This window comes from Metopolophium dirhodum, chromosome 1, assembly GCF_019925205.1.
Source record: "Metopolophium dirhodum isolate CAU chromosome 1, ASM1992520v1, whole genome shotgun sequence".
NCBI classification, from domain to species: domain Eukaryota; kingdom Metazoa; phylum Arthropoda; class Insecta; order Hemiptera; family Aphididae; genus Metopolophium; species Metopolophium dirhodum.
In genome coordinates, this window is record NC_083560.1 from 29711925 (window position 1) to 29725195 (window position 13271).

Sequence of the window (13271 nt, forward strand, 5' to 3'; positions counted from 1 at the left end):
TCCATTAGAGTGAACAACTTGTAACCTACTGTACACCAGAGCGACACCCACTTAACCACCTTTTTTTATAATACAACCTATATAATATGAATTTATTCTATTTGTTTAGTACCTACCTACATACTAATTATTAAAAATAACTTAGTACTTAATAAGCTAAAACTTATATTAAAACTTTGACGTCCAGTGGCGATCAAAGTGGCTTAATACAATTCACAAAATCAAAAATGTATAAAATACTTAACACGTGTTCATGAATTATAAATTAATATGAATATAATATAAACAACAACCAACAAGGAGACCATGTAAAAGCTAATATGTTCTCAAATGTGATGGCATATCAAATATTACTGCCCCATAAACATTCACTAAACTTTTCAGCCATGGTTCCAAGATCCAGGTATTGGTTTTAGGGACATAGATTTATACAGAATCCAAAATTCATCAGATCGGCCAATAACATATAACAAACCATTAAATGTGACAACACCTATATTAAAAATTCAATTTAAATTCAATAAGTTCATTAGAAAGATTTTCTTAAAAAAATTATTTTTATAATTACTTGAATTGAATCTGGATAAGTGCATATCTTTGATAGGAGACCAAACTTTAGTAATTGGTGAATAAGCCTCAACACATTTAAGATACACTGAACTTCCGAGTTCCTGACAGGCACCACCAATAGCATACATTACACCGTCTAAGACTCATATAACAGGGGCTCGGAGTTTTGTAGACATTTGTGTGACTGGTGTGCACGTGTCAAGGCTGGGATCGTAGCATTCATTATTATTATAAATATATAAACAACACAAAATTAGTTATAGGTTAAGTAACCTATTGGTATAACTTACAGCATATATACAATCATCTAAGACACCAAATCCAAAATAAGTTTGATGGACTACCATGTCAACTGTTGATTTCCATTGGAGTGATTGTGAAGATAAATCAAGCATTTCAATTGATCTTTATAACCGAGGGCAAAAACAAAATGTTCTTTCAATAAGGCTAGACGACATCCTTCTCCAAACCTCTCACCCATTTCCATTGCTTTATACAATAGTTTGGTTGATGGATCATACCACCTTGTATACCTCTTCCCCTTATCTGATAAATCACACATGGCAAGAAGAAACTGCAAAAAAAAATAAGTTGATAAAATGATATTGATAAGATAATTTGAAATCTGAATTCAATAATACTTTAGGTCCAGTCTGTCTAGGTGAATTACAAATTGTCTGTGGCATAGTTTTGTGCAGATGTTTCTTTACATAATGGAAATATAAAGCTTCAATGACAAAATCTTTACCTAAACATATTATAATAAATTACTATATGAGATTGTAAATTTATAGTAAAAACATAATAAGGAAAAAAATATACAATTAGGATTATTTTTCATAAGAGGTTGATCAACTACATTTATTGATATATACTCTTGGAATATTAATGACAAACGAACATGTACCATTAATTTTGGCAAACTGTCATGTCTACAATCTAATTCATGATTTATCCAATTAATAACACATACAGATATCTACAACAAATAATTATAATAAAATTAATAGATAACTAACACAAATTACATTAGCAAACTTTTTTTTTGATTTGACGTAAATAGGTGTATTAGTATTAAAATGCGAATACATAAATGCCAATAGCATAATAATAAGAATATTTCTGTTATTTTTCTTGATCTAATAATTTTGTATTTGGGATATATTTTAGTCGATTAGATAAGCATATTATTATTATATAAAACCTTAAATATTCTATTTGATATAAAAAAAATTAATATTTGGTAAATTATTAATTGAGATGTATATAAGTAGTTTAAATATTTAATAATCATGTGACTATGTGAAGAAAAAAGACTTATACACAGTACATTACGATAAAATTTCATCAACATTGGAAATTATAATTTAAGAAATTAGAAAGAACTTAGTCATTAGATATGTGATCTAGATACTAATTAAAAAAAATATGAACATAACTTAAGCTGAGTTATGTTAATATTTTTTTTTTGTAATAACTAAGCTTGTTGATTCAAATTTAATATTTTTTGACTGTGAACTTCTAATTTATCATCTTAAGTGGACGTTACACAGAAATTGATGGTAAAATTTTAAAATTTTACTCTCAGAAAATAAAGTTTAGCTAGGTAAGTTTAAAAATTAGAGAGAATTAATATCTTATAAAATTTAAAGGTATGATTATTATCATAGGCATCTCATAGACTTCTGGTTACATTTAAATTTTAAAGCAAGTTGAAATTGTGAATTGTTTGCATATCTTATAAAACTTATAACTCCCTTTAAAATAAAATATTACCAAAAGCCTATGAGAAGTCCTAGATAATAATCTGAAATAAACTGGGAGTATGACAGCTGTTTATGTATATTTTAGATTCATATCCGTTGGATTTCAGAACTTTCTTTTGGCCACTTGTCCATGGTATGACATGTTTTACAGAATCCATCTCTTTTACTATGTAGTATCAAATTGTAATAACTATTATAACTGCGAATAACGTCAAATTTGTCTTACTTCCCAAAAACTTATTTAATAAAGCTTACAAAAAATGTGTAAACATAAAAACACAATGGTAGGTATATGGTAGATATACCGAAAATACCACATAAAAATCTATATTGTGTAGCATATCTTCACCACATACAAATATTTGACACATAGCCTATGACTATCAACAATTGAATATTTATATTATACACATACCAATACATTTTTGTACTGTATATTATCTAAATATCTGTACTATAATGTATATATTATACATTTTACTTATTTTTAATAAGAATTTTAATAAAGTTTATAAATAATTAATGCTGCAAATCTAATGTATATATGTTTTGTATGTTTTTCTTGACTATTTACATTTTTTTTCTTTCATTTTTGCATGCATATTTTACAATTTAAAATGCATATAAATCCTTAGGTACTAATCTAACCTTTAGAATTAGCTGTGAAATTCAGTAATTAATTTAATAAGCTGCCAAAAACTGTTAAATAATGCAAAAAATTACATGATTAATAAGTTATATCACCTTCCCAAACACCAATCACCCTGTTATTAGTATTTGTGAATCATACGATTCAATCATATTCCTCGCAAAACGCATAAGTAAGTTGATTTCTCAACAATAATTAAATACAACAATTACACATTTAATGAGGCATACTTTTTCTTCAAATGGAAAACTAATGTCATCACGAGATATTAGATTAATCATTTGTTCAGAAGACAGAGATAGGAATTCATCATCTTTAACCACTATTCAGAAAATCATTATTATAATATCAATACTATTTACAGACAGGGTAAAATTTAATAAAGCTTACAAAAAATGTGTAAACATAAAAACACAATGGTAGGTATATGGTAGGTATACCGAAAATACCACATAAAAATCAAAATTGTGTAGCATTTCTTCACCACATACAAATATTTGACACATAGCCTATGACTATCAACAATTGAATATTTATATTATACACATACCAATACGTTTCGTTCGGTGACCATGATTTCACCACTATAAATATAATCTACCAAGCGTTGTAAGACCTAGGAGTCGAATTCTCTTAAATTTACAACATCTCCAACACTTTCAAGAAAACTGGTGAATATCGAACGGAACGATGGACTAGCTGATAATAAAACAACTCTATGTACATACACTTTTACAACGTCATCTGTTTATAACTTAATATCACATAACATTTCTTCTCTAAAAACCTAGAACGTGTTATTATTATTTATTTTGATAGTTAAAATTACGAAAACGTCATAGGTACCTGCAGAGACTATGTGGGCATTGAAATAAACTGGGAGTATGACAGCTGTTTATGTATATTTTAGATTCATATCCGTTGGATTTCAGAACTCTCTTTTGGCCACTTGTCCATGGGATGACATTTTTTACAGAACCTATCTCTTTTACTATGTAGTATCAATTTGTAATAACTATTATAACTGCGAATAACGTCAAATTTGTCTTACTTCCCAAAAACTAATTTACTTGGTTTGCAATCTATTAATGATTAATAATTAAATTAAGACTTAACATATTACATTTTTGTACTGTATATTATCTAAATATCTGTACTATAATGTATATATATTACATTTTACTTATTGTTAATAAGAATTATAATAAAGTTTATAAATAATTAATTCTGCAAATCTAATGTATGCATGTTTTGTATGTTTTTCTTGACTATTTAAATTTTTTTCTTTCATTTTTGTATGCATATTTTATAATTTAAAATGCATATAAATCCTTAGGAACTAATCTAACCTTTAGAATTAGCTGTGAAATTAAGTAATTAATTTAATAAGATGCCAAAAACTATTAAATAATGCGAAAAATTACATGATTAATAAGTTATATCACCTTCCCAAACACCAATCACCCTGTTATTAGTATTTGTGAATCATACGATTCAATTATATTCCTCGCAAAACGCATAAGTAAGTTGATTTCTCAACAATAATTAAATACAACAATTACACATTTAATGAGGCATACTTTTTCTTCAAATGGAAAACTAATGTCATCACGAGATATTAGATTAATCATTTGTTCAGAAGACAGAGATAGGAATTCATCATCTTTAACCACTATTCAGAAAATCATTATTATAATATCAATACTATTTACAGACAGGGTAAAATTTAATAAAGCTTACAAAAAATGTGTAAACATAAAAACACAATGGTAGGTATATGGTAGGTATACCGAAAATACCACATAAAAATCAATATTGTGTAGCATTTCTTCACCACATACAAATATTTGACACATAGCCTATGACTATCAACAATTGAATATTACACCGTCATCTGTTTATAACTTAACATCACAAAACATTTCTTCTATAAAAACCTAGAACGTGTTATTATTATTTATTTTGATAGTTAAAATTACTAAAACGTCATAGGTACCTGCAGAGACTATGTGGAACTTGAAATAAACTGGGAGTATGACAGCTGTATATGTATAGTTTAGATTCATATCCGTTGGATTTCAGAACTCTATTTTGGCCACTTGTCCATGGTATGACATGTTTTACAGAACCTATCTCTTTTACTATGTAGTATCAATTTGTAATAACTATTATAACTGCGAATAACGTTAAATTTGTCTTATTTCCCAAAAACTTATTTACTTGGTTTGCAATCTATTAATGATTAATAATTAAATTAAAACTTAACATATTACATTTTTGTACTGTATATTATCTAAATATCTGTACTATAATGTATATATATTACATTTTACTTATTGTTAGTAAGAATTTTAATAAAGTTTATAAATAATTAATTCTGCAAATCTAATGTATGCATGTTTTGTATGTTTTTCTTGACTATTTAAATTTTTTTCTTTCATTTATGCATGCATATTTTATAATTTAAAATGCATATAAATCCTTAGGAACTAATCTAACCTTTAGAATTAGCTGTGAAATTAAGTAATTAATTTAATAAGATGCCAAAAACTATTAAATAATGCGAAAAATTACATGATTAATAAGTTATATCACCTTCCCAAACACCAATCACCCTGTTATTAGTATTTGTGAATCATACGATTCAATTATATTCCTCGCAAAACGCATAAGTAAGTTGATTTCTCAACAATAATTAAATACAACAATTACACATTTAATGAGGCATACTTTTTCTTCAAATGGAAAACTAATCTCATCACGAGATATTAGATTAATCATTTGTTCAGAAGACAGAGATAGGAATTCATCATCTTTAACCACTATTCAGAAAATCATTATTATAATATCAATTCTTATTATAGACAGGGTAAAATTTAATAAAGCTTACAAAAAATGTGTTAACATAAAAACACAATGGTAGGTATATGGTAGGTATACCGAAAATACCACATAAAAATCAATATTGTGTAGCATTTCTTCACCACATACAAATATTTGACACATAGCCTATGACTATCAACAATTGAATATTTATATTATACACATACCAATACGTTTTGTTCGGTGACCATGATTTCACCACTATAAATATAATCTACCAAGCGTTGTAAGACCTAGGAGTCGAATTCTCTTAAATTTACAACATCTCCAACACTTTCAAGAAAACTGGTGAATATCGAACGGAACGATGGACTAGCTGATAATAAAACAACTCTATGTACATACACTTTTACACCGTCATCTGTTTATAACTTAATATCACATAACATTTCTTCTATAAAAACCTAGAACGTGTTATTATTATTTATTTTGATAGTTAAAATTACTAAAACGTCATAGGTACCTGCAGAGACTATGTGGGCCTTGAAATAAACTGGGAGTATGACAGCTGTTTATGTATATTTTAGATTCATATCCGTTGGATTTCAGAACTCTCTTTTGGCCACTTGTCCATGGTATGACATGTTTTACAGAACCTATCTCTTTTACTATGTAGTATCAATTTGTAATAACTATTAAAACTGCGAATAACGTTAAATTTGTCTTATTTCCCAAAAACGTATTTACTTGGTTTGCAATCTATTAATGATTCATAATTACATTAAAACTTAACATATTACATTTTTGTACTGTATATTATCTAAATATCTGTACTATAATGTATATATATTACATTTTACTTATTGTTAGTAAGAATTTTAATAAAGTTTATAAATAATTAATTCTGCAAATCTAATGTATGCATGTTTTGTATGTTTTTCTTGACTATTTAAATTTTTTTCTTTCATTTTTGCATGCATATTTTACAATTTAAAATGCATATAAATCCTTAGGAACTAATCTAACCTTTAGAATTAGCTGTGAAATTAAGTAATTAATTTAATAAGATGCCAAAAACTATTAAATAATGCGAAAAATTACATGATTAATAAGTTATATCACCTTCCCAAACACCAATCACCCTGTTATTAGTATTTGTGAATCATACGATTCAATTATATTCCTCGCAAAACGCATAAGTAAGTTGATTTCTCAACAATAATTAAATACAACAATTACACATTTAATGAGGCATACTTTTTCTTCAAATGGAAAACTAATGTCATCACGAGATATTAGATTAATCATTTGTTCAGAAGACAGAGATAGGAATTCATCATCTTTAACCACTATTCAGAAAATCATTATTATAATATCAATACTATTTACAGACAGGGTAAAATTTAATAAAGCTTACAAAAAATATGTAAACATAAAAACACAATGGTAGGTATATGGTAGGTATACCGAAAATACCACATAAAAATCAATATTGTGTAGCATTTCTTCACCACATACAAATATTTGACACATAGCCTATGACTATCAACAATTGAATATTACACCGTCATCTGTTTATAACTTAACATCACAAAACATTTCTTCTATAAAAACCTAGAACGTGTTATTATTATTTATTTTGATAGTTAAAATTACTAAAACGTCATAGGTACCTGCAGCGACTATGTGGGCCTTGAAATAAACTGGGAGTATGACAGCTGTTTATGTATATTTTAGATTCATATCCGTTGGATTTCAGAACTCTCTTTTGGCCACTTGTCCATGGTATGACATGTTTTACAGAACCTATCTCTTTTACTATGTAGTATCAATTTGTAATAACTATTATAACTGCGAATAACGTTGAATTTGTCTTATTTCCCAAAAACTTATTTACTTGGTTTGCAATCTATTAATGATTAATAATTAAATTAAAACTTAACATATTACATTTTTGTACTGTATATTATCTAAATATCTGTACTATAATGTATATATATTACATTTTACTTATTGTTAGTAAGAATTTTAATAAAGTTTATAAATAATTAATTCTGCAAATCTAATGTATGCATGTTTTGTATGTTTTTCTTGACTATTTAAATTTTTTTCTTTCATTTATTCATGCATATTTTATAATTTAAAATGCATATAAATCCTTAGGAACTAATCTAACCTTTAGAATTAGCTGTGAAATTAAGTAATTAATTTAATAAGATGCCAAAAACTATTAAATAATGCGAAAAATTACATGATTAATAAGTTATATCACCTTCCCAAACACCAATCACCCTGTTATTAGTATTTGTGAATCATACGATTCAATTATATTCCTCGCAAAACGCATAAGTAAGTTGATTTCTCAACAATAATTAAATACAACAATTACACATTTAATGAGGCATACTTTTTCTTCAAATGGAAAACTAATCTCATCACGAGATATTAGATTAATCATTTGTTCAGAAGACAGAGATAGGAATTCATCATCTTTAACCACTATTCAGAAAATCATTATTATAATATCAATTCTTATTATAGACAGGGTAAAATTTAATAAAGCTTACAAAAAATGTGTTAACATAAAAACACAATGGTAGGTATATGGTAGGTATACCGAAAATACCACATAAAAATCAATATTGTGTAGCATTTCTTCACCACATACAAATATTTGACACATAGCCTATGACTATCAACAATTGAATATTGCACCGTCATCTGTTTATAACTTAACATCACAAAACATTTCTTCTATAAAAACCTAGAACGTGTTATTATTATTTATTTTGATAGTTAAAATTACTAAAACGTCATAGGTACCTGCAGAGACTATGTGGAACTTGAAATAAACTGGGAGTATGACAGCTGTTTATGTATATTTTAGATTCATATCCGTTGGATTTCAGAACTCTATTTTGGCCACTTGTCCATGGTATGACATGTTTTACAGAACCTATCTCTTTTACTATGTAGTATCAATTTGTAATAACTATTATAACTGCGAATAACGTCAAATTTGTCTTATTTCCCAAAAACTTATTTACTTGGTTTGCAATCTATTAATGATTAATAATTAAATTAAAACTTAACATATTACATTTTTGTACTGTATATTATCTAAATATCTGTACTATAATGTATATATATTACATTTTACTTATTGTTAATAAGAATTTTAATAAAGTTTATAAATAATTAATGCTGCAAATCTAATGTATGCATGTTTTGTATATTTTTCTTGACTATTTAAATTTTTTTCTTTCATTTTTGCATGCATATTTTACAATTTAAAATGCATATAAAACCTTAGGAACTAATCTAACCTTTAGAATTAGCTGTGAAATTAAGTAATTAATTTAATAAGATGCCAAAAACTATTAAATAATGCGAAAAATTACATGATTAATAAGTTATATAACCTTCCCAAACACCAATCACCCTGTTATTAGTATTTGTGAATCATACGATTCAATTATATTCCTCGCAAAACGCATAAGTAAGTTGATTTCTCAACAATATTAAATACAACAATTACACATTTAATGAGGCATACTTTTTCTTCAAATGGAAAACTAATCTCATCACGAGATATTAGATTAATCATTTGTTCAGAAGACAGAGATAGGAATTCATCATCTTTAACCACTATTCAGAAAATCATTATTATAATATCAATTCTTATTATAGACAGGGTAAAATTTAATAAAGCTTACAAAAAATGTGTTAACATAAAAACACAATGGTAGGTATATGGTAGGTATACCGAAAATACCACATAAAAATCAATATTGTGTAGCATTTCTTCACCACATACAAATATTTGACACATAGCCTATGACTATCAACAATTGAATATTACACCGTCATCTGTTTATAACTTAACATCACAAAACATTTCTTCTATAAAAACCTAGAACGTGTTATTATTATTTATTTTGATAGTTAAAATTACTAAAACGTCATAGGTACCTGCAGAGACTATGTGGAACTTGAAATAAACTGGGAGTATGACAGCTGTTTATGTATATTTTAGATTCATATCCGTTTGATTTCAGAACTCTATTTTGGCCACTTGTCCATGGTATGACATGTTTTACAAAACCTATCTCTTTTACTATGTAGTATCAATTTGTAATAACTATTATAACTGCGAATAACGTCAAATTTGTCTTATTTCCCAAAAACTTATTTACTTGGTTTGCAATCTATTAATGATTAATAATTAAATTAAAACTTAACATATTACATTTTTGTACTGTATATTATCTAAATATCTGTACTATAATGTATATATATTACATTTTACTTATTGTTAATAAGAATTTTAATAAAGTTTATAAATAATTAATGCTGCAAATCTAATGTATGCATGTTTTGTATATTTTTCTTGACTATTTAAATTTTTTTCTTTCATTTTTGCATGCATATTTTACAATTTAAAATGCATATAAATCCTTAGGAACTAATCTAACCTTTAGAATTAGCTGTGAAATTAAGTAATTAATTTAATAAGATGCCAAAAACTATTAAATAATGCGAAAAATTACATGATTAATAAGTTATATCACCTTCCCAAACACCAATCACCCTGTTATAAGTATTTGTGAATCATACGATTCAATTATATTCCTCGCAAAACGCATAAGTAAGTTGATTTCTCAACAATAATTAAATACAACAATTACACATTTAATGAGGCATACTTTTTCTTCAAATGGAAAACTAATGTCATCACGAGATATTAGATTAATCATTTGTTCAGAAGACAGAGATAGGAATTCATCATCTTTAACCACTATTCAGAAAATCATTATTATAATATCAATTCTTATTATAGACAGGGTAAAATTTAATAAAGCTTACAAAAAATGTGTTAACATAAAAACACAATGGTAGGTATATGGTAGGTATATCGAAAATACCACATAAAAATCAATATTGTGTAGCATTTCTTCACCACATACAAATATTTGACACATAGCCTATGACTATCAACAATTGAATATTACACCGTCATCTGTTTATAACTTAACATCACAAAACATTTCTTCTATAAAAACCTAGAACGTGTTATTATTATTTATTTTGATAGTTAAAATTACTAAAACGTCATAGGACCTGCAGAGACTATGTGGAACTTGAAATAAACTGGGAGTATGACAGCTGTTTATGTATAGTTTAGATTCATATCCGTTGGATTTCAGAACTCTATTTTGGCCACTTGTCCATGGTATGACATGTTTTACAGAACCTATCTCTTTTACTATGTAGTATCAATTTGTAATAACTATTATAACTGCGAATAACGTTAAATTTGTCTTATTTCCCAAAAACTTATTTACTTGGTTTGCAATCTATTAATGATTAATAATTAAATTAAAACTTAACATATTACATTTTTGTACTGTATATTATCTAAATATCTGTACTATAATGTATGTATATTACATTTTACTTATTGTTAGTAAGAATTTTAATAAAGTTTATAAATAATTAATTCTGCAAATCTAATGTATGCATGTTTTGTATGTTTTTCTTGACTATTTAAATTTTTTTCTTTCATTTATGCATGCATATTTTATAATTTAAAATGCATATAAATCCTTAGGAACTAATCTAACCTTTAGAATTAGCTGTGAAATTAAGTAATTAATTTAATAAGATGCCATAAACTATTAAATAATGCGAAAAATTACATGATTAATAAGTTATATCACCTTCCCAAACACCAATCACCCTGTTATAAGTATTTGTGAATCATACGATTCAATTATATTCCTCGCAAAACGCATAAGTAAGTTGATTTCTCAACAATAATTAAATACAACAATTACACATTTAATGAGGCATACTTTTTCTTCAAATGGAAAACTAATGTCATCACGAGATATTAGATTAATCATTTGTTCAGAAGACAGAGATAGGAATTCATCATCTTTAACCACTATTCAGAAAATCATTATTATAATATCAATTCTTATTATAGACAGGGTAAAATTTAATAAAGCTTACAAAAAATGTGTTAACATAAAAACACAATGGTAGGTATATGGTAGGTATACCGAAAATACCACATAAAAATCAATATTGTGTAGCATTTCTTCACCACATACAAATATTTGACACATAGCCTATGACTATCAACAATTGAATATTACACCGTCATCTGTTTATAACTTAACATCACAAAACATTTCTTCTATAAAAACCTAGAACGTGTTATTATTATTTATTTTGATAGTTAAAATTACTAAAACGTCATAGGTACCTGCAGAGACTATGTGGAACTTGAAATAAACTGGGAGTATGACAGCTGTTTATGTATAGTTTAGATTCATATCCGTTGGATTTCAGAACTCTCTTTTGGCCACTTGTCCATGGTATGACATGTTTTACAGAACCTATCTCTTTTACTATGTAGTATCAATTTGTAATAACTATTAAAACTGCGAATAACGTTAAATTTGTCTTATTTCCCAAAAACTTATTTACTTGGTTTGCAATCTATTAATGATTAATAATTAAATTAAAACTTAACATATTACATTTTTGTACTGTATATTATCTAAATATCTGTACTATAATGTATATATATTACATTTTACTTATTGTTAGTAAGAATTTTAATAAAGTTTATAAATAATTAATTCTGCAAATCTAATGTATGCATGTTTTGTATGTTTTTCTTGACTATTTAAATTTTTTTCTTTCATTTTTGCATGCATATTTTACAATTTAAAATGCATATAAAACCTTAGGAACTAATCTAACCTTTAGAATTAGCTGTGAAATTAAGTAATTAATTTAATAAGATGCCAAAAACTATTAAATAATGCGAAAAATTACATGATTAATAAGTTATATCACCTTCCCAAACACCAATCACCCTGTTATAAGTATTTGTGAATCATACGATTCAATTATATTCCTCGCAAAACGCATAAGTAAGTTGATTTCTCAACAATAATTAAATACAACAATTACACATTTAATGAGGCATACTTTTTCTTCAAATGGAAAACTAATGTCATCACGAGATATTAGATTAATCATTTGTTCAGAAGACAGAGATAGGAATTCATCATCTTTAACCACTATTCAGAAAATCATTATTATAATATCAATTCTTATTATAGACAGGGTAAAATTTAATAAAGCTTACAAAAAATGTGTTAACATAAAAACACAATGGTAGGTATATGGTAGGTATACCGAAAATACCACATAAAAATCAATATTGTGTAGCATTTCTTCACCACATACAAATATTTGACACATAGCCTATGACTATCAACAATTGAATATTACACCGTCATCTGTTTATAACTTAACATCACAAAACATTTCTTCTATAAAAACCTAGAACGTGTTATTATTATTTATTTTGATAGTTAAAATTACTAAAACGTCATAGGTACCTGCAGAGACTATGTGGAACTTGAAATAAACTGGGAGTATGA

At 26.4% G+C, this 13271-nt stretch overlaps 1 pseudogene; it reads right to left on the minus strand.

Moving 5' to 3' along the window:
• Positions 1–315: 315 nt before the first annotated feature.
• The window catches only part of LOC132935843 (ring canal kelch homolog), a 101228-nt pseudogene continuing 88272 nt past the window's right edge, over positions 316–13271 (minus strand).